At 37.7% G+C, this 24,226-nt stretch overlaps 1 long non-coding RNA gene across 1 annotated transcript in view; it reads right to left on the bottom strand.

Annotated features, from left to right (window-relative positions):
• Window positions 1–1,079: 1,079 nt before the first annotated feature.
• LOC132659812 (uncharacterized) overlaps window positions 1,080–24,226 on the bottom strand; it is a 38,683-nt gene continuing 15,536 nt past the window's right edge. The window contains exon 2 of the long non-coding RNA XR_009600662.1: window positions 1,080–9,000. This is a non-coding gene — a long non-coding RNA (uncharacterized LOC132659812). The remainder of the gene's footprint in view (window positions 9,001–24,226) is intronic.

The raw sequence follows: 24,226 nt of genomic DNA, 5'->3' as shown, positions 1-24,226 counted from the left end.
CCTTTGCTTTTCACTTCTCTTCTTTTCACAGCTATTTGTAAGGCCTCCTCAGACAGCCATTTTGCTTTTTTGCATTTCTTTTTCTTGGGGATGGTCTTGCTCCCTGCCTCCTGTACAATGTCACAAACCTCCGTCCATAGTTCATCAGGCACTCTGTCTATCAGACCTAGGCCCTTAAATCTATTTCCCACTTCCACTGTATAATCATAAGGGATTTGATAGCTAGATTAAGATGTATCATATTTGTTATTCTACTCACTGCCCTTGTTCTTTGTTTCTTTGTCCTCTACTCTTTCTTCCTTCTCTGGTTTTAATTAATAATTTTATATAATTTTCTATTCCATAATTAGAATATCAACTTCTTAAAAACTTAAAGTAGTTGCCCTAGAGTTTTCAATATGTTTACTTATATATTAAGACTGTACTGTTTTTTGGTTATTGCATATACCTTATAAGAGTATTCTCAATTTTTCCTCCAATTCCTTGTAAGACCGTTCTCATTTATTTGATTTGTATGTTAACTGTAATCATTTAATATATTTTTTCCATTATTATTGAACAAACTAATATCTTCTTTATTATTTATTGAACTATTCCTTTACATACAGACCCAAGTTTCTGACACATACCATTTTACTTCTCTCTGAACAACTCTTTTTAATATTTCTTCCAAGGTATGTCTACCAGCCACAAATTCCCTCAATTTTTATCTGAGAAAGTCTTTATTTTACTTCCCTTTGGAAGGTTAATTTCACTCGATACAGCATTATAGGTCAATGGGTTTTTTTTCAACACTTTAAATATTTCACCACTATCTTCTTGCTTGCATGACTCTGAACAAAGGCCTGATATAACTCTTATCCTTGTTCTTCAACAAGTGAAATAGTTTTGCCTTATGTTTTCCTTCAAAATTTTTTTCTTTTTCTTTGTTTGTGCAGTTTGGTGTAGACTTTCGGGTATTTTTCCTGCATCATGTACTCTGAGTTGTTGGATCTGTGGTTTGGTGTTTGTCACTAATTTTGGAAAATTCTAAGCCATGCTTACCTTAAATATTTCTTCTATTCCTTTCTCTCTTTTCCTTTTGGTATTTCCATTATACATATGATACCTCGTTTGTAATTTTCTCATAATTTTTGGATATCCTGTTCTAACATTATTTTTCTCTTCTTTTCAGCCTAAGAAGTTTCTGTTAACATATCTTCAAGTCACTGTTTCTTTCCTCTTTCCTGTCCAGCTGATAAGCCCATCAAAGGTAGTCTTCATTTCTGTTACATAAGTTTTAAAATTTCTAACATTTCATTTATTTAAATTAATTTTTATTGGAGTATAGCTGATTAACAATGTTGTGCTAGTTTCTGCTATACAGCAAAGTGAATCAACTATACATATACATATATCCACTATTTTTTAGATTTTATCAACCATATAAAGTATTGAGCAGAGTTCCTGTGCTATTCAGTAGGTTCTTATTAGTTATCTAATTTACATATAGTAGTGTGTATATGTCAATCCCAATCTCCAAATTTACCTCCTCCCCTCAAGCATTCCCTTTTAAAACTTAAGAGTTTCCATCCCTCTGCTTACATTACCCATCTGTTCCTTCATGTTGTCCACTTTCCCATCAGAGCCCTTAGCATAAAGGAAAAACTGGGGAATAAGATGTCCACAGAGAGCTTTGAAAAGCTCTGACACAATTTCAGGACTCTAGAATGTCACTCACGTGTACAGTGCACTGTACATTCCTAGGAAAGACCTAAGAAGGCCCTGATCTCTCATTTCCCTCTGTCTTTGAGTCTCTGTACCAGCAGGATATGAAAGATAAGACACAGTTGTAAACTCTCTGCCTGAGTATTGAAAGTATGCCCTGACATCCACACAGAGTCCCTCAGCAAACGCTGAGAAACTTTTGTGGCAAGATAACTAAGAAAATCTTTGTTCAAAAATTAGCTGACCAACTAACAAAGCAGAGACTTAAGAGGCTACACAAAGAACATATACACGACACAACAGAATTACAGTGTATAAGTCATTAAACAAACAGGATCAACAACAAGAAAACCTGGGAGTAAGATGAAGGGGAATCTGATTTCCAGAGTTCCCATGTTATATTACTAAAATGTCCAGTTTTCATACCTCAAAAATATAAGACATGCAAAGAAACTGGAAAGTACAGTTTTTATACAGAAGAAAAGCAATCTGGAAACCCATATCTTAGATTTACTAAGTAAGACTTTAAATCAACTATTATAAATATTTTCCAAGAATTAAGGACAATTATGTCTAAAAAATGTTAAAAGAATAATCATGATGTCTCATCAAAGAGAGAATACTATAAAGAGAGTAAAGTATAAAAAAGAACCAAATAGAAATTCTGGGCTTGAAAAACACAAGAAATGTAACACAAAATTTACTAGAAGGGCTCACCAACAGATGTGAACTGGCACGTAAGTCAAATGAGGTTACTCAGTGTGAGGAACAAAGAGGAAAAAGGAATGAAACAAAGCAAACAGAGCCTGGAGTTATATCAGGGAATACAGCAGGGTAAGAATAGCCAAGAATCTCTCTCTGTGTAGCTAGACAATAATTGCAGGGTCATAAATGTCTAAACTGACTGTTATGGAACGCCAGAGTACACTTGAGAGTTTGCGGCTGCTAAGGGAATGCTTGGCTGGTAAACTGCAGTTGATATCATTTGATTTCAGAACTCAATAGAATTCCAACTATTCACCCCTATGTCAGGTGGCAACAGGGATAGCAACCCACATTTCTGGCATGGCTAAAGCCACAGTGGATAATAAAAACCTTGTCCTCCAGGTACAGAGGCTAGCTGCATTGTTCTAATCTCCACCAGCTAAAGCAGCTTCCAGGACATTTAAAGGAACCACATCTATCTTTATGGACATCCAAAAATAATCACAGATATGGTGGAATTTAGAAAGCCAACTGTGAATGCCCAGGGAAAGATGTAGGCTGAGAAAAGACAATGAGAACTTAAGCTTTCATCTTGGGCTACTCCCCAGCAAAGACATACCCTACAATAATAACAACAACAAAATCTGCTAACTCTAGGGAAGATGGAGAATACTTATATCCAGAATTACCAAAGTATAAAATTCAAATACCCAATTTTGAGCAGGGGAAAAAGATTACAAGGCATACAAAGAAACAGGAAAGTATAGCCCATACAAAAGAACAAAACAAATCAACAGAAATTATACCTGAGTAAATCCAGATATCAGACTCACTAGACTAAAACGCTTTAATAGGCTTAAAGAGCTAAAGAAAGACATGAACAAAATAAGAAATGCTGTATGAACAAAAAGAGAGTAACAATGGAGAGAGATATTATATAAAGGAGCCAAAAAGAAATTATGGAGTTGAAAAGTACAATAGCTGAAATGAAAAAAAAGTATACTACAAGGGTTAAAAGCAGACTTAAGCAAGCAGAAAAAAATAGACTTTAAATCCACAAAGGTTAGAACAGACTAACAAGGATATTATATATAAATAAAATGGTCAATACAGCAAGAAGATGTAACAATTATAGACTTTTACATACACCATAAAGAAGGCTGAGCACTGAAGGATTGGCACTCCGAACTGCAGTGCTGCGGACTTTTGAAAGTCCCTTGGGTTGTAAGGTGATCAAATCAGTCAATCCTAAAGGAAATCAACTTTGAATATTCGTTGCAAGCACTGATGCTGAAACCAAAGGTCCAATACTTTGGCCACCTGATGCAAAGAACTGACTCACTGGAAAAGACCTTGATGCTGGGAAAGATTGAGGGTAGGAGGAAAAGGTGGTGACAGGGGATGAGATTGTTGGATGGCATCATCAATTCAATGGACATGAGTTTGAGCAAACTCTGGAAGATAGTAAAGGACAGGGAAGCCTAGCATGCTGCAGCAGTCCCTGGATTGCAAAAGAGTCAGACATGACTGAGCAACTAAACAAAAACACACACCTTATAACAGATTCTCAAAATACAGGAAGTAAAAATTCACAAAACAGAAGGGCAAAATAGATACTTCTACAGAAATAGTTGGAGATTTCAATATTCTACTTTCAATAATGAATAGATTAACCAGACAAAAGATGAAAAAGGAAACAGAGCCCTTGAGAAACACAATAAAGCAACTAGACCTAAGAGATATGAAGAACACTCCATCCAACAATAGAATATATTTTTCAAGTGCATGTCTTCTCAAGTGTACATTGGACATTCTCTAAGCTACCTCATATGCTAGGCCACAAAATAAGTCACAACATAGTTTTAAAGATATATATCATACAAAGCATCTTCTCTGACTAGAAGTTGAAGCTCACAAATATGGAGAATTTAACCAATTGGTTAAGAACAAAACAGACTGGTCCCAAATAGGAAAAAGAGTACGTCAAGGCTGCATATTGTCACCCTGCTTATTCAACTTATATGCAGAGTACATCATGAGAAATGCTGGGCTGGAAGAAGCACAAGCTGGAACCAAGATTGCCGGGAGAAATATCAATAACCTCAGATATGCAGATGACACCACCCTTATGGCAGAAAGTGAAGAGGAACTAAAAAGCCTCTTGATGAAAGTGAAGGAGGAGAGTGAAAAAGTCGGCTTAAAGCTCAACATCCAGAAAACGAAGATCATGGCATCCGGTCCCATCATTCCATGGGAAATAGATGGGAAACAGTGGAAACAGTGTCAGACTTTATTTGGGGGGCTCCAAAATCACTGCAGATGGTGATTACAGCCATGAAATTAAAAGATGCTTACTCCTTGGAAGGAAAGTTATGACCAACCTATATAGCACATTGAAAAGCAGAGATATTAGTTTGCCGACTAAGGTCCGTCTAGTCAAGGCTATGGTTTTTCCAGTAGTCATGCATGGATATGAGAGTTGGACAGTGAAGAAGGCTGAGCGCCGAAGAATTGATGCTTCTGAAGTGTGGTGTTGGAGAAGACTCTTGAGAGTCCCTTGGACTACAAGGAGATCCAACCAGTCCATTCTGAAGGAGATCAGTCCTGGGATTTCTTTGGAAGGACTGATGCTAAAGCTGAAACTCCAGTACTTTGGCCACCTCATGCAAAGAGTTGACTCATTGGAAAAGACTTTGATGCTGGGAGGGATTGGGGAGAGGAGAAGAAGGGGATGACCAAGGATAAGATGGCTGGATGGCATCACTAACTCGATGGATGCGAGTCTGAGTGAACTCCAGGAGTTGGTGATGGACAGGGAGGCCTGGCGTGCTGCGATTCATGGGGTTGCAAAGAGTCGGACACGACTAAGCGACTGAACTGAACTGAAAAGAGAAATTAACCAATTGGTTAAGAACAAATCAAAAGAGAAATTAGAAAACACTCAGTGACAAATGAAAATAAAAATACAACATACCAAAACTTGTGGGATTCAGTAAAAGCAATGGTAAGAGGGAAATTTTATAGCTGTAAATGCTTACATAAGAAAAAGAAGAAAGATTTCAAATTAACTTTACAACTTAAGGAACTGGAAGAAAAAAAAGAACAAACTAAACCCAAAGATGGTAGAAAGACGGACTAATAAAGATAGACCAGGGATAGACAAAACAGATAACAGAAAAACAACAGAGAAAATTAATAAAACCAAAGTTGGGTCTTTGAAATGATTAACAGAACTGACAAATCTTCAGATAGGTTGACAATGAAAATAAGAGACAGAAGATAAACTACCAAAATCAGAAATGAATGTGGGGACATCAATACAAACTTTCAGCAATAAGAATATAAGAGGATTCTATGACCAACTGTATACCAACAAATTAGACAGCTTAGAAGAAAGGGACAAATATATAAATTAACTAAACTGACTCAAGAAGAAATAGAAAATCTCAGCAGATCAATAACAAGCAAAAAGACTGAAGCGGTAATCAAAAACCTTCCAAAGAACTAAAGTCCTGGACCAAATAGCTTCACTGGTGAATTTTACCAAATATTTTTAAAAGCATTAATACTAATTCTTTTCAACTTCATCCAAAAAATTGAAGGGAAGGGAACAGTTCCTATCTCATTCTATGAAGCCATTGCCCTGGCAACTACTGCCTAAAATCAAAGTCAGATAAAAGCATTACAAGAGGAAAATTAAAGGCCAATATCCTTTATAAATGTAAAAAACTCAACAAAATATTAGCAAATAAAATCTAACAGCATATTAAAAGAATTATGCACCATGACCAAGTGGGATTTAGCTCCTGAATGCAAATATAGTTCAACCTAAGAAAGTGGATCAATGCAATATATTACATTAATAGAGCAAAGGGGGAAAAAAACACTTGATCATCTCAATTGATACAGGATTCTTATTAGACATAATCCCATACCCTTTTATGATAAAAAAAAAATCTCATAAAGCTAGGAATAGAGGGGAAATTCCTCAACACAATAAAGAGTATTCCTGAAAAACTCACAGTTAGCATAATACTCATTGGCAAAAGACTGAAAGCTTTCCCCTGAAGATCCAGAAAAAGACAAGGATTTCCACTTTGACCACTACTATCCAACGCTGTTACTGAAAGTGATAGCCAGAACCATTAGACAACAAACGAAATAAAAAGGCATCCATATAGGAAAGGAAGAAGTAAAATGGTCTCTACTCACAGACAATATGAGTCTATACAAAGAAAATCTCAAAAAATCCACAAGAAAGCTACTTGTGCTAACAAACCAAACCCCAAGTTCCTGGGTAAAGTATAAACACACAAAAAGCTGTGTTTCTGTACACCAGCAATAAACAATCAGCAAAGAATATTAAGAAAGCGATTTCTTTTATAATAGCATATAAAAGAATTAAATACTTAGGTATAAATCTAGCCAAGGAGGTGAAAGACTTGTACAATGAAAACTACAAAGAATTACTGAAGGAAATTTGGAAACGAGAGGAAGACTTAAGTCACTGGTCATCTGTTGCTGCTAAGTCGCTTCAGTCGTGTCCAACTCTGTGCGACCCCATAGATGGCAGCCCACCCGTCTCCCCCATCCCTGGGATTCTCCAGGCAAGAACACTGGAGTGGGTTGCCATTTCCTTCTCTAACACATGAAGGTGAAAAGTGAAAGTGAAGTCGCTCAGTGGTGTCCGACTCTTAGTGACCCCATGGACCTCAGCCTACCAGCCTTCTCCATCCATGGGATTTTCCAGGCAAGAGTACTGGAGTGGGGTGCCATTGCCTTCTCCAAGGTCATCTGTTAATACTACCCAAAACAATTTATAGGTTAAATGCAATTCCTATCAAAATTCCTAGAGCCTTTTTGGCAGAAATGGAAAAGTTGATGCTCAGATTCATCTAGAAGTGTAAGGGATGCCAAACAGCTAAACAATCTTGAAAAAAAGAATAAAGTTGGGAGGACTCACATTCTCTGACTTCAAAACTTACTACAAAACCACTGCAGCAATTAAAGAGTATGAATGAACAACAACCAAAAAAACCTAAGCCTTAAAAATGAGCGAAGGGTTCGAACAGACATTTGCCCAGAGAGGATATGCAAATAGCTAATAAGCAGATGAAAAGATTCTCAATATCACTAATTACTAAGGAAATGCAAACCAAAACCACAATGAGATACCACCGTATACCCATTAGGATGGCTGCTATTAAAAAACCAAAACCAAAAACCTAGTTATGATGAGGATTTGGAGATACTAAAACTTGTGTACTGTTGGGGGAATGTAAAATAGTGTAATAAATATGGAAAAAAGGACAGAAGTTTTAAAAAACAGAATTGCCATATGACCCAGCAAGTCCAGTTCTGGATATATATACCCTAACGAACTGAAGGCAGGGTCTTGAAGAGTTATTTGTATACTTATATTCATAGCAGCATTAATCACAAAAGTCAAAATTTAAAAGCAATCCAAGTATTCAAAGACAGATGAATGAGTAAACACAATATCCAAATGATATGTTATATATATATAATGTAATATTATTCAGCTTTAGAAAAGATGGAAATTTTGACATATGCTACAATGTGAATGAACTTTGAGGATAACTGTTAAGTAAAATAAGCCAGTTAAGAAAAAAGGCTAATAACTTCATAGAGACCTACAGTAGAAGAATGGTTGCCAGGGGGAAGTAGGAAATAGAAGTTGGAGTTTCATTTTTACAAAACAAACATATTTCTAGAGATTGGCTGAACAGATGTGAAATGTATGTAATGCTATTGAACTGTACGTTAAAAAAATGGTTAGATGGCAAAATATTTTATGTTATATATATTTAAACACCATTAAAAAAATTTTAAGTATGTAACTGGCCTAAAGACACACATAAACCAAGAGAATAGTATAGAAAGCCCAGAAATAAACTGAATTGTACATTCACAAGTGGTTAAAATGATATCATGTTATGCACATTTTACATTAAAGAACAGTAAAAATAAAACCAAATCTGATTCTTTAAAAATATTTTATATAGTCAAAATGGTCAAGAACAAAAGACATGAGTTAAACAGTGAGATAAGAATAAAAATAATTCACAATGCAAAAGATATCTAATATTATAAAAGAATAAATATGAACAAATATAGACCAATAAATTCCAAAACCTAGAAAAGACAAAATGATAAAAGTGGGTACAAGAAGGATTACAAAGGCTAAATAGACCAATAAATATTTAAGAAATAAAAATACATCAAATACTTATCTGTAAAATATTCCCCAGGCTTTAATAGTTTTATTTGTAAGATCTATTAAACTTTCAAGGAACACACTCTCGAGTACTCTCACAAGCTCAGAAAGAGATTCAGAAACATGAGGAAAAGCTCACAGACATATAGGTATATACCCACATGTGCACGTGCACATGTAACACCCACAAAGCTAGCTTACCAGCGGATGGGTCCTGAAGGGCGGAGCTCTCCACTAATGACCAATCTCTATTTAGATGCTTCAGTTCCTTGTACACATCCATTATTTTTTCCAAATCTTCCTTGTCTTCAGGGATTACAAGGTTCAGTGCATCTCTTTTTTCAGCCCAGCTATAGAATGTATTGGGTGGAAAAATGAGAAGATAAGAATAACGAATCAAATTTAAGAGATTTTATCTTAACAAGTTTAAAATGCATCTCCCAAACACTATGACTTTACTATGTACCGGGTCCCAGAATAAGGAATTAAAAAATTAACTCAACTATCTTTCCAACTATCCCATATATCAAGTATTAACACCTCCCCTACCCAAAGATAGATAAAACCAGCTCAGAAAAGTTAAGTTATATGATTTCCCAAAGTCATACAATTGATAAATTATTAACAGAGTCAGGATATAAGCCCAGATAGGTGTAACTCCCAGACCAATGCTTTTAATCACTAAGCTATAACTGCCTCACAGATCAACAAACATACCAGTAGTATCTGCCTGAACAGGTTAGGAATGATGCTAAATACATCCACAGTCAATTTGATATAATCTTTCTGAAGGACAACCCTACAAGTCTAGGATTCAGCAATTCCATTTGTATGACAACACAATGAGGAAGTGTGCAAAGATAGAATAACAAACACTGAAGTGTTTTTCCAGATATTCAAAATGTTCAATAGGAAGAACACTGTTAAATTAATTATGATGCAGCTGCAAAATATAGAATACAGCACCATTTAAATGATAATAAAATCCATATTTACTAATAGAAACACATTAGCTAGCAAACCATGTTACATAGTAAATATTATGATCCATACTGGTTAAAATTTAACTAAATTTGGTTAAAAGAAATACAGGCATACCTTATTTTATTGTGTTTTGCTTTTCTTCATTCAACTGTTTTTGCAAATTTAAAATCTGTGGCAACTCTGCTGTCATGATGGTTAATACCTTTCAGCAATAAAGCAGTTTTTCATTAAGGTATGTACTTTGCTTTTTTAGATATAACGCCATTGTGTACTTGTGGCTCAGTGGTAAAGAATCTGCCTGTAATATAGGAGACACCAGGTTCAATCCCTGGGTCAGGAAGATCCCCAGGAGGAGGGCATGGCAATCTACTCCAGTATTCTTGCCTGGAGAATCTCATAGACAGAGAAGCCTGGAGGTCTACAGAGGTTGCAAAGAGTTGGACACGGCTGAAGTGACTGACCATGCACACACACACACACATACACACACACACATACACACACACACACTGTATACTTAACAGACTACAGTATAGTATAAACATAACTTTTATATGTACTAGAATACCAAAAAATTCATGTGACTCACTTTATTGCAATATTTGCTTCACTGCAGTAGTCTGGAACTGAACCCACCTGTAGTATCTCTGAACTACACCTGTATAAATTTTATGCCAGTGTATTTCAGTTCAGTCGCTCTCGTGTCCGACTCTTTGTGACCCCATGAACCGCAGCATACCAGGCCTCCTTGTCCATCACCAACTCCCAGAGTCCACCCAAATCCATGTCCATTGAGTCTGTGATGCTATCCAACCATCTCATCCTCTGTCATCCCATTCTCCTCCTGCCCTCAATCTTTCCCACCATCAGGGTCTTTTCAAATGAGTCAGCTCTTTGCATCAGGTGGCCAAAGTATTGGAGTTTCGGCTTCAACATCAGTCCTCCCAACGAACACCCAGGACTGATTTCGTTTAGGATGGACCATCCTAAAGGATTTCCTTACTGTCCAAGGGACTCTCAAGAGTTTTCTCCAATACCACAGTTCAAAAGCATCAATTCTTCAGTGCTCAGCTTTCTTTATAGTCCAACTCTCACATCCATACATGACCACTGGAAAAACCACAGCCTTGACTAGATGGACCTTTGTTGACAAAGTAATGTCTCTGCTTTTCAATATGCTGTCTAGGTTGGTCATAACTTTCCTTTCAAGGAGTAAGCGTATTTAAGGAGGGAAAAAAAGCCTGTAAATGTACAGACATCATGGTTACTTTATCGGGTAGATTAGAGGTGGATTTTACGTCTTTATTACTACAAGAGTCAGGCTGATTGTCAACTCTGCTGTCATGTTGATAATCTTCTAGTTTCCCATGAAAATAACTGTTATTTTCAGATATCCAACCCCCTCCACGTAGAAAAATGCTTCAAGGAAAGCTAGGGGCATCTACTGATCATGCACTGACTAGTCTAAGTTAATCACAGAAGTCCTGTTCCCCTTGTTAGTGATCTGCCTCAGCACAGGCAACTAATGCAATTTAAGCTAATGAGACATAAGTTTAGTGGGAGACGTCAGAAAAAATTTCTTCAGTGTTATATTAATAAATAAAAAAAGAAACAGCTCTTTAGCCAGTTATTGTGCTGTCTCTAAATATGATACCTAAAACTATTAGACATTTTAATCAGAGAAAGCTAAACCGAGGAGAAGCAGATACATCATTAGCAGAAGAGATGAAAAGAATCTGAGTTCATAACATGGTTGAGCCTCTCAATCAAGCAGCCTTAAAACTGCCTAATCTTAGGATTTCTTTTTATACGTAATATTACATTTTCCTCATTGCTTAAGCTATTATTGTCTGCCAAAAGTATCTCTAATTAAATTTTTGTATAATCTTAATTTTGTTTATAATGTTAATGTATGATTTTGACATCCCTACTTAGAAGCATAATAGATAATTCAAATTTAACTGCCGATCTTTGCCCTCAAACATGCTCCACCCACTCACTTCCCCATGTCAGTTAACAACTCTATTTTTCTGACTCTTAAGGCTAAATCCCAGATTTGCTCTCATTTTTTGTCTTTCTTTCCCTCTCTACTCCAGCATGAAATAACAATGGTTCTACCTTCAAAACTACACTACAGTATGACATCGTCTCACCAACTCTGTCATGACCACTCTAGTCCAAGCTACCACATTTTCTGTTAAGATTTTTCCAATACTTTCCTAACAGAGAACTCTATTCCCAATATAGATCTAGAGAGATCCTTTCCAAATAAGAGCAGAAGGATGTGGAGAAAAGGGAACCCAACTGCATTGTTGGTAGGAATGTAAATTGGTATAGCCACTATGGAGAACAGTATGGAGATTCCTTAACAAACTAGGAATAAAACTACCATATGACCTAGCATACTAGGCATTTAGCATACTAGGCAAATAACTGAGAAAACCACAATTCAAAAAGACACATGCACCCCAGTGTTCACTGCAGCACTATTTACAATAGCCAGGACATGGAAGCAACCTAGATGTTCATTAACTTATGAATGGATAAATAAGTTGTACATATACACAATGGAGGAGAAGGCAATGGCACCCCACTCCAGTACCCTTGCCTGGAAAATCCCATGGACGGAGGAGCCTGGTAGGCTGCAGTCCATGGGGTCGTGAAGAGTCGGACACGACTGAGCAACTTCACTTTCACTTTTCACTTTCATGCACTGGAGAAGGAAATGGCACCCCACTCCAGTGTTCTTGCCTGGAGAACCCCAGGGACAGGGGAGCCTGGTGGGCTGCCGTCTATGGGGTCGCACAGAGTCGGACCCAACTGAAGTGACTTAGCATACACAATGGAATATTACTCAGCCATTAAAAGGAACCATTTGAGTAGTAATAGTGAGGTGGATGAACCTAGAGCCTGTTATACAGAGTGAATTAAGTCAGAAAGAGAAAAACAAATATCTCATATTAACACATATATATGGAATCTAGAAAGATGGTACTGATTAACTTATTTGCAGGGCAGCGATGGAGACGCAAAAGTAGAGAAGTCTCATAGACACAGCAGGATAAGAAGACGGTAGGACAAACTGAGGATAGTAGCATTTACGTATATTATACACACACACACACACACACACACACACACACACATACCCTAAAAAGTGTAAAACATAAAGAGCAGTAGAGCAGGAAACTGCTTGTAACACAGGGAGCCCAGACACACACACACACCCGTAACAAGTGTAAAACAGATAAAGAGCAGGAAACTGCTTGTAACACAGGGAGCCCCCCCCCCCCACACACACACACACACACACACACCCCTAACAAGTGTAAAGCAGATAAAGAGCAGGAAACTGCTTGTAACACAGGGAGCCCACACACACACACACACACACACACACACACACACACACCCCTAACAAGTGTAAAACAGATAAAGAGCAGGAAACTGCTTGTAACACAGGGAGCACACACACACACACACACACACACACACACCCCTAACAAGTGTAAAACAGATAAAGAGCAGGAAACTGCTTGTAACACAGGGAGCCCAGCCTGGTGCTCTGTGACAACTTGGAGGGTGGAAAATGGGGAAGTTTGGGGGGAGGCTACAAAAAAGATGATATATATATATATAATTATGACTGATTTGCACTGATATATGGCAGAGACCACCACAACACTGTAAAGCAATTATCATCCAGTAAAAAAAAAAAAAAAAATTACGTAAGAGCAAACCATACTACTCTTGGGCTTCCCAGGTGGCTCAGTAGGTAAAGAAGCTGCCTGCAATGCAAGAGACATCAGAGACATGGGTTCGATTCCCAGGTTGCAAAGATCCCCTGAAGGAGGGCACGGCAACCCACTCCAGTAGTCTTGCCTGGAGAATCCCACAGACAGAGGAGCCTGGCAGGCTACAGTCCATAGGTCGCAGAGTCAGATACAACTGAAACAACTTAGCATGCATACACATGCTACTCCTCTGATCAAAATCTTTCCCAAACTGCCAGTATCACTCACTAAAAATTAGCCTCCATGGTTCACAAGGTCCTAAATAATCTGGCCCTTCACTGTCTTGCTGACCTCATCTTCTACTACTCTCCCTCCTGCTCACTCTGCCTTCCTCATTCTTGCTTTCCACTACTCCTTAAACCCACCAAACTCCTCCTTTAGGACCTTCACTGTAGATGCTGCTATTTGGCTATCTTCTTCACATCACTATATGGCTAAAATATCACTTCCCTGATGAGGATTATATTGACCATCCTATTTCATTTCAGTTCAGTTGCTCAGTCGTGTCCATCCGACTCTTTGCGACCGCAAGAACAGCAGCACACCAGGCCTCCCTGTCCATCACCAACTCCCGGAGTCCACCCAAAGTCATGTCCATTGAGTTGGTGATGTCATCCAGCCATCTCATCCTCTGTCATCCCCTTCTCCTGCCCTCAATCTTTTCCACCATCAGGGTCTTTTCAAATGAGTCAGCTATTCGCATGAGGTGGCCAAAGTATTGGAGTTTCAGCTTCAACATCAGTCCTTCCAATGAACATCCAGGACTGATCTCCTTTAGGATGGACAGGTTGGATCTCCTTGCAGTCCAAGGGACTCTCAAGAGTCTTCTCCAACACCACACTTCAAAAGCATCAATTCTTCAGCGCCAAGCCTTCTTCACAGTCCAACTCTCACATCCATACATGACCACAGGAAAAACCATAGCCTTGACTAGATGGACCTTTGTTGACAAAGTAATGTCTCTGCTTTTTAAAATGCTGTCTAGGTTGGTCATAACTTTCCTGCCAAGGAGTAAGCGTCTTTTAATTTCATGGCTGCAATCACCATCTGCAGTGGTTTTGGAGCCCCCCAAAATAAAATCAGCCACTGTTTCCACTGTTTCCCATCTTATTGCCATGAAGTGATGGGACAGGATGCCATGATCTCAGTTTTCTGAATGTTGAGCTTAAGCTAACTTTTTCACTCTCCTCTTTCACTTTCATCAAGAGGCGCTTTAGTTCTTCACTTTCTTCCGTAAGGGTGGTGTCATCTGCATACCTGATTTAGTAGCACAAATAGTCCCTGCTTCTAGAAGTCCAGATCCCCTTTAGCCGGCTCTACTTTTCTTTTTTCCCATGATTTTGGACACTTTCTACAATATAATTTACTTATATGTTAAGTTTATGGTCTCCCCATGCTACTGGGGCTAGAATTATTTTTTGTTTGGTGGTGTTTTTTTTTTTCCTTCATGTATGTACTGGGTCTCCATTGCTGTGCATGGGCTTTCTCTAGTTGCCATGAGCAGGGGCTACTCTCTACTTGCGTTGTATAGGCTTCTCATTGTGGTGGCTTCTCTTACTGAACAGCACAGGCTCTAGGCACATGGGCTTCAGTATTTGCAGGTTGCAGGCTTAGTGGCCTCGCTGCATGTGGAATCTTTCTGGACCAGGGATCGAACCTGTGTCCCCTGCATTGGCAGTCAGATTCCCAAGCAGTAAACCACCAGGGAAGTCCTGTTTGCTGGTTTTTAACTGCTGTAGTCTAGCTCCAAAAACAATGTTTGGCACGTGATACACACTAAATATTTGTTATATGTAGAATACATGAATAAATGGAGGAGAGGTGATGAAACCACTGTCATCATTCCAAAAATACCTCTCAATCTTATCTGAGAAACAAGAAACTTAAGATATCCATGAAAATATTCACACATATTAATAAATCAGACAGCTAAGTATACAGTTCAGGAAGAGTGCTGTGAACTGGCCTTCCAGGGTATAATCAGAACCCTAGAGAAGCAACAAGCAGACATAGAGCCCAGAAGGGAGTGTGGTCATCAGCAGCTTAGCTGAAGAGGTGAGCATTCTTAACAGAGCAACCATCTCCTTCTCCAATCTCAAGAACCCTGGATTCACACCCCAACTATCCAGGTATCATCCATGACACCAAAGGTAATATATCAAACAGGTGGTAATAGGTAAAGTCCAAAACAGGACAGGGCAAAATGGGCAATTTCAAAGTAAGCATGTGAAATGTCAAATCCATACTTTTGGAGCATGAACCCTCAAGCGCTGGCTAGTAAGGACAGCCTCCTGGAGTCTTATCAAGTCCTTTGATCAGCTAAGATTTTAAATGAACCCTAACAATGGATAACCAGAGAAGGCAATGGCACCGCACTCCAGTACTCTTGCCTGGACAATCCCATGGATGGAGGAACCTGGAAGGCTGCAGTCCATGGGGTCACTGAGGGTTGGCCACGACTGAGCGACTTCACTTTCACTTTTCACTTTCATGCATTGGAGAAGGAAATGGCAACCCACTCTAGGGTTCTTGCCTGGAGAATCCCAGGGACAGGGGAGCCTGGTGGGCTGCCGTCTATGGGGTCGCACAGAGTCGGACACAACTGAAACGACTTAGCAGCAGTAGCAACAGTGGATAACAGAAAAAATAAATGAAATGGAAACTTTCCAAGAGGAAACTATATCATTTCAAAATAGAGACCAAGGAAAGACTAAAGAGATTAGACCAACTAATGCAGAGGGTTGGTATAAGCAATGGAATTTAAAGCTCCAAAAGTAGCTAGGGGACACATAAGAGAAGGGACACAGGCTCCAATGCACTGACCCACGAACTCTTCCTTCACTGCTCTCACTAGCAGAGATAAGAAGGGCTAAAAGAAGAATGTGGGAACCAAAGCAACAATGGTTTTATCTTTGGGGGGCAGTATTAAGCTTCAGAATTAATGTCTTTAATAATCATAGGTCTACTCATGTTTTCAGTTTTGGTAATTTATATTTTTCTAAGATACTGCCTACTTCACTCTAACTTTTCAAAATTATTAGCATACAGTTGTTCATAATCTTAAAATTAATATTAATTAAAAGTTTAAATGCTGCTAAAATACTTACAAAATTTACCATCTTAACCATTTAAAAATTTTTTAATCTACTTATTTATTTTTGGCTGCACTGCGTCTTTGTTGCTTTTGCTCGGGCTTTCTCTAGTTGCAGCAAGAGGGGGGTTATTCTTCATTGGGTGCACAGTCTTCTCACTGCAGTGGCTTCTCTTGTTGTAGAGCACAGGTTCTAAGCACAAGGGCTTTGGTAGCTGCAGCACACAGGCTCAGTAGTTGTGCATGAGCTTAGTTCCTCCATGGCATGTGGGATCTTCCCAGACCAGGGATCAAGTCCCCTGCATTGGCAGGCAGATTCATATCCACTGCACAACCAGGGAAGTCCACCATCTTAAGCATTTTCAACTGTACAGTTCAGCAATGTTAAATATATTCACACTGCTGCACAACCAATGTCGAGAACTTCTACATCTTGCAAAACTTAAAACTCTTTACCCACTAACCAACAACTCATTTTACTCTTTCCCTGCAGTCCCCTCAACCATCATTCTGCTTTCTGCTTCTGTGAGTTTAACTACTGTAAAAAATACCTAATATAAATGGAATCATACAGTATTAGTTTTTTTATGATTGGCTCACTTTACTTAGCACAATATTCTTAAGGTTCATCCATGCTGCAGATGTACCAGAATTTCCTTCTTCTTCAAGGCAGAATAAAATTCCATCATATGTCTATACCAAACTGTGTTTATCCATTCACCTGTAGATAGACATTTGGCTTCCTTAACTTGTTAACTACTGTGAATAATATTATTATAAACATAGATATAAGTCCTGGAGACTCTTCCTCCAATTCTTTTGGGTATATCAGAAGTGGAATTACTAGACCATATGGTAATTCTATTTAAAATTTTTTGATGCATCGTCATACTGTTTTCCATAGGGACAGCATCATTTTGCATTCCCAACAACAGTGCACAAGGATCCCAATTTCTTCACATTCTTGCCAATATTTGCTATTTTCTGCCTTTGTTTTTTTATAGCACCCATCCGAACAGATGTGACGTGGTATCTCACTGTAGTTTTGATTAGCATTTCCTTAATGACTTGTAATGCTGGTCACATCTTCAGATGTGACTTGGCCATTTGAGTATCTTTTTTGCAGAAATGTCTATTCAACTCCTTTACCCATTTTTTAATCCTGTGACTCACACTATGCATCTATTTTTAACCTCACTGTATGTATAGCTATGTATCAGTTTTTACTTCTAATATTGTTTATTTGTTTTCCTTTCTTTTTTTCTTGACCATCCCAGTCAGAGGACTGATTATCTTGCTAACATTTCCAAATATTACCAACTTCCGGTTTTGATGATTCTCTAAACTGCATCTTTTATTTTTCTGACTTCACTAATTTCTACTTTATCAGAATGGTTTCCTTTCTTCTACTTTCTTGGGGTTTTCTCTGTCATTCTTCTAACTCTTTTACTGGCTCACTGTGGAAATAGAAAACTGTAAACCTTATAGTGGCTAACTCAATTTGTGTCAGTTCAGTCACTCAGTAGTGTCCGACTCTGTGATCCCATGGACTACAGCACGCCAGGCCTCCCTGTCCATTGTCAACTCCTGGAGTTTACCCAAACTCATGTCCATTGAGTCAGTGATGCCATCCAACCATCTCATCCTGTTGTCCCCTTCTTCTCCCATCTTCAATCTTTCCCAGCATCAGGGCCTTTTCCAATGAGTCAGCTCTTTGCATCAGGTGACCAAAGTATTGAAGCTTCAGCTTCAGCATCATTCCTTCCAGTGAACACTCAAGATTGATCTCCTTTAGGATGGACAGGTTGGATCTCCTTGCAGTCCAAGGGACTCTCAAGTCTTCTCCAACAACACAGTTCAAAAGCATCAATTCTACAGTGCTCAGCTTTCTTTATAGTCCAACTCTCACATCCATACATGATTACTAGAAAAACCATAGCCTTGACTAGACAGACCTTTGTTGACAAAGTAATGTCTCTGCTTTTTAATATGCTGTCTAGGTTGGTCATAACTTCCTGCCAAGGAGTAAGCATCTTTTAATGTCATGGTTGCAGTTACCATCTGCAGTGATTTTGGAGCCCAAAAAATTGTCTTTCACCATTTCCACTGTTTCCCCATCTATTTGCCATGAAGTGATGGGACCAGATGCCATGATCTTAGTTTTCTGAATGTTGAGCTTTAAGCCAACTTTTTCACTCTCCTCTTTCACTTTCATCAAGAGGCTCTTTAGCTCTTCTTCACTCTCTGCCATAAGGGTGGTGTCATCTGCATATCTGAGGTTATTGATATTTCTCCCAGCAATATTGATTCCAGCTTGTGCTTCTTCCAGCCCAGCATTTCTCATGATATACTCTGCATATAAGTTAAATAAGCAGGGTGATATATAAAGCCTTGACTTACTCTTTTCCTGATTTGGAACCAGTCTGTTGTTCCATGTCCAGTTCTAACTTTTGCTCCCTGACCTGCATACAGATTTCTCAAGAGGCAGGTCAGGTGATCTGGTGTGCCCATCTCTTTCAGAATTTTTCACAGTTGATTGTGATCCACACAGTCAAAGGCTTTGGCATAGTCAATAAAGCAGAAATAGATGTTTTTCTGGAACTCTTTTGCTTTGTCGATGATCCAGTGGATGTTGGCAATTTGATCTCTGGTTCCTCTGCCTTTTCTAAAACCAGCTTGAACATCAGGAAGTTCACGGTTCACATATTGCTGAAGCCTGGCTTGGAGAATTTTGAGCATTACTTTACTAGCATGTGAGATGAGTACAACTGTGCACTAGTTTGAGCATTCTTTGGCATTGCCTTTCTTTGGGACTGGAATGAAAACTGACCTTTTCCAGTCCTGTGGCCACTGCTGAGTTTTCCAAATTTGTGTAGGAAAGTTTAAATGGAGTCAGGGGTTGGAAACCTACAGTTCTGAATAAACTTTGAAAACACAGCAGACTCTTAAAAGTATTCTGAAAATATAAGTCATGTTACAATCACAACTAGTGTGATCAAAATGAAAAGGTTTACCAAATCTTTAATGTCTATTTTTACAAAATTTAACTTACATGTATATGTATTGTTTATCTTGTCATTATATATTGAAAGGTTTGTTTCAATAACTCCAAAGTATGTTTAATTTATAATTTTGGGACTAGAACGGTTTGCTACAGGAAAGGAAGATTTTAAAAATAATTGCTGTAGAAAAGGTATATGCTCATTAAAGATGTAAACTATAATTGTCACACATTGGTTATCTTCCTGATAATCAAGGCATTATGTCTTCATATGCTAATCAACAAAACTATCTATAAAGATTCTCTTAACATTCAGAACATAAATGAGATTTTCATCCTTGTAAAACCAGTTTTTACAATTAAAAAATAAAATGACTGCAGTTTCTTTTTTTAATTTAAATTTATTTATTTTAATTGAAGGTCAATTACTTTACAATACTGTATTGGTTTTGAACCTTAAAATACTATGCAGAATTTTCATTTACTTTCATAAAATTTACCTTATTAATTTCAGCCTTTCTCCCTTTGGAATTTAGGCTATAAATATCCCTCCAAGACAATATAGATGCATTCCTCAAGATTTGATACATGAAATTTTTATTAGTCATTCCACTCTAAATGTTTTCTAATTTCTACGATGATATCATTACTATTACATATATATATATATACACACACACACACACACATATATATATATATATATACACTACACACACACACACACATATATCTTTTTAAACATGAACTTTTAAAAGTTATTTTTGTTGCTTTCTAATTTCATGGAATGGTGATTGGAAAACAGTCTGTCGATACATATTCTTAAAAGTGAAGTATGACCTAGTGTGTATGGAGCTTTTTATATGTTCTATGTGCACTTGAAATGAGCAAGGAAGGTTCTACATGCGCTCAGTATACCAAGCTTTTTTATTGTGCTATTCAAATCATCTACTACTTTTAATGTGTTTTCATTTGCTTGATCTATCAATGACTGTGTGCATATGTTAAAATATCTCACAATAATTATGGCTTTACAATTCTTCCTAGAAAGTTTATACTTTAGTACTTGTATGGCATACACCCAAACAAATTTAGTATCCCTAATATCATTTTTTGCTTTAAAGATCATTTTGTCTGATATCAACTTGCCATACTGGTTTTAATAACTGCCTGGAGAGCTTCCCTGGTGGTCCAGTGGTTCTGACAATGCAGGGGATAATCATTGGTCTGTGAGGATTCCACATGCCAAGCAGCAACTACAACCGCGTGCTCCAACTACTAAGCCCACACTCTAGAGTCTGAGAGTTGCAACTAGTGAGCTCACATGCCACACTGAAGCCTGCATGCCCTAGAGTCTGTGCTCTGCAATAAGAGAAGGACCTGCAGTAAGAAACCTGTGTACCACAGCTAGAGAAAGCTCACGCGCAGCAACAAATACCCAGCACAGCCAAAAATAAATAAATAAACACAAATTTAAAAACAACTGCCTGAGGAATAGAAGGAACATACCTCAACATAATAAAAGCTATCTATGACAAACCCACAGCAAACATTATTCTCAATGGTGAAAAATTGAAAGCATTTCCCCTAAAGTCAGGAACAAGACAAGGGTGTCCACTTTCACCGCTACTATTCAACATAGTTCTGGAAGTTTTGGTCACAGCAATCAGAGCAGAAAAAGAAATAAAAGGAATCCAAATTGGAAAAGAAGAAGTAACACTCTCACTGTTTGCAGATGACATGATCCTCTACATGGAAAACCCTAAAGACTCCACCAGAAAATTACTAGAGCTAATCAATGAATATAGTAAAGTTGCAGGATATAAAATCAACACACAGAAATCCCCTGCATTCCTATACATGAATAATGAGAAACTAGAAAAAGAAATTAAGGAAACAATTCCATTCACCATTGCAACGAAAAGAATAAAATACTTAGGAATATATCTACCTAAAGAAACTAAAGACCTATATATAGAAAACTATAAAACACTGATGAAAGAAATCAAAGAGGACACTAATAGATGGAGAAATATACCATGTTCATGGATCGGAAGAATCAATATAGTGAAAATGAGTATACTACCCAAAGCAATTTACAAATTCAATGCAATCCCTATCAAGCTACCAGCCACATTTTTCACAGAACTAGAACAAATAATTTCAAGATTTGTATGGAAATACAAAAAACCTCGAATAGCCAAAGCAATCTTGAGAAAGAAGAATGGAACTGGAGGAATCAACTTGCCTGACTTCAGGCTCTACTACAAAGCCACAGTCATCAAGACAGTATGGTACTGGCACAAAGACAGACATATAGATCAATGGAACAAAATAGAAAGCCCAGAGATAAATCCACACACCTATGGACACCTTATCTTTGACAAAGGAGGCAAGAATATACAATGGAGTAAAGACAATCTCTTTAACAAGTGGTGCTGGGAAAACTGGTCAACCACTTGTAAAAGAATGAAACTAGATCACTTCCTAACACCGCACACAAAAATAAACTCAAAATGGATTAAAGATCTAAATGTAAGATCAGAAACTATAAAACTCCTAGAGGAGAACATAGGCAAAACACTCTCAGACATAAATCACAGCAGGATCCTCTATGATCCACCTCCCACAATTCTGGAAATAAAAGCAAAAATAAACAAATGGGATCTAATTAAAATTAAAAGCTTCTGCACAACAAAGGAAAATATAAGCAAGGTGAAAAGACAGCCTTCCGAATGGGAGAAAATAATAGCAAATGAAGCAACGGACAAACAACTAATCTCAAAAATATACAAGCAACTTATGCAGCTCAATTCCAGAAAAATAAACGACCCAATCAAAAAATGGGCCAAAGAACTAAATAGACATTTCTCCAAAGAAGACATACGGATGGCTAACAAACACATGAAAAGATGCTCAACATCACTCATTATTAGAGAAATGCAAATCAAAACCACAATGAGGTACCACTTCACACCAGTCAGAATGGCTGCGATCCAAAAATCTGCAAGCAATAAATGCTGGAGAGGGTGTGGAGAAAAGGGAACCCTCCTACACTGTTGGTGGGAATGCAAACTAGTACAGCCACTATGGAGAACAGTGTGGAGATTCCTTAAAAATTGCAGATAGAACTACCTTATGACCCAGCAATCCCACTGCTGGGCATACACACCGAGGAAACCAGAATTGAAAGAGACACATGTACCCCAATGTTCATCGCAGCACTGTTTATAATAGCCAGGACATGGAAACAACCTAGATGTCCATCAGCAGATGAATGGATAAGAAAGCTGTGGTACATATACACAATGGAGTATTACTCAGCCGTTAAAAAGAATTCATTTGAATCGGTTCTGATGAGATGGATGAAACTGGAGCTGATTATACAGAGTGAAGTAAGCCAGAAAGAAAAACACCAATACAGTATACTAACACATATATATGGAATTTAGGAAGATGGCAATGACGACCCTGTATGCAAGACAGGGAAAGAGACACAGATGTGTATAACGGACTTTTTGGACTCAGAGGGAGAGGGAGAGGGTGGGATGATTTGGGAGAATGACATTCTAACATGTATACTATCATGTAAGAATTGAATCGCCAGTCTATGTCTGACGCAGGATGCAGCATGCTTGGGGCTGGTGCATGGGGATGACCCAGAGGAATGTTGTGGGGAGGGAGGTGGGAGGGGGGTTCATGTTTGGGAAAGCATGTAAGAATTAAAGATTTTAAAATTTAAAAATAAAAAAAATAAAAAAAATAAAAAAATAAAAACTGCCTGGAGTATATTTTACAATTCTTTTACTATTTAACCTTTCTGTATTCTTTGGTTTCTGTCTCTTTTGTAAACATGATATAGCTAAATTTTTTTCTGAATATGAGAATGTATCAGTTAAACTGCAGCAACCTTCAGGCTTGTTTACCTTATTCTAGTTTTCTTTTTTTATAGCACTTGTTAATATTTTAACATACTATATAACATACTTATCCAGTATATTGTATTGCTTCTTTTCCTCAGCTAGAATGTTAGTTTCTGAGAATGGGAATTTTTGTCTGTTTTACTCACTTATGTCCTAAGTGTTTACAATATAGCCTGGCATAAAGTTTTATGCACTCTATGAATATATGATAAGTAAGTGACTATTTCTCTTTTAACTGCTAAGTTTAATGCACTTTCATTTCTTGTGATTACTATTATATTCAGATTCATTCCTACAATATTATTTTTAATGCATATTAAAAACAGTAAAGCATCTAAGGAAAAAAAGGTAAATTTCTGAAAAATAATGGCTTTTTCTTGCTTGCCAAGCAGTTCTATCCTGACCAGGAAATTCAACACTCAATGGAATCTTTCACTGAAATGTTATTTTGTCAACATTTTTGCCTTGATGAAGTAAACAGGATCTCTCATTCACCATAATTGGGAATCTTTTGTCTTATATATAAACCTGAGTGAACTCACTTTTTAAAATAAGCTTTATTGATATATAATTTACATACCAGAAAATTAATCCTTTAATGTGTATGACTGAGTAGTTTTTAGTATACTCACAGAATTGTACATTACTGTGAACTGCAGAACATGTTCATCTCCCCATAAAGAAATGTTATACCCATTAGAAATGCTATACCCACTCCCCACTCTCCCTCCTTTTTCCCAGCCCTAGGCAACCACTAATTTGATATCTGTCTCTATGTATTTG

This window comes from Ovis aries, chromosome 5 (genome assembly GCF_016772045.2).
Source record: "Ovis aries strain OAR_USU_Benz2616 breed Rambouillet chromosome 5, ARS-UI_Ramb_v3.0, whole genome shotgun sequence".
NCBI classification, from domain to species: Eukaryota; Metazoa; Chordata; class Mammalia; order Artiodactyla; family Bovidae; genus Ovis; species Ovis aries.
This window is presented reverse-complemented; position numbering and strand designations above follow the sequence as displayed.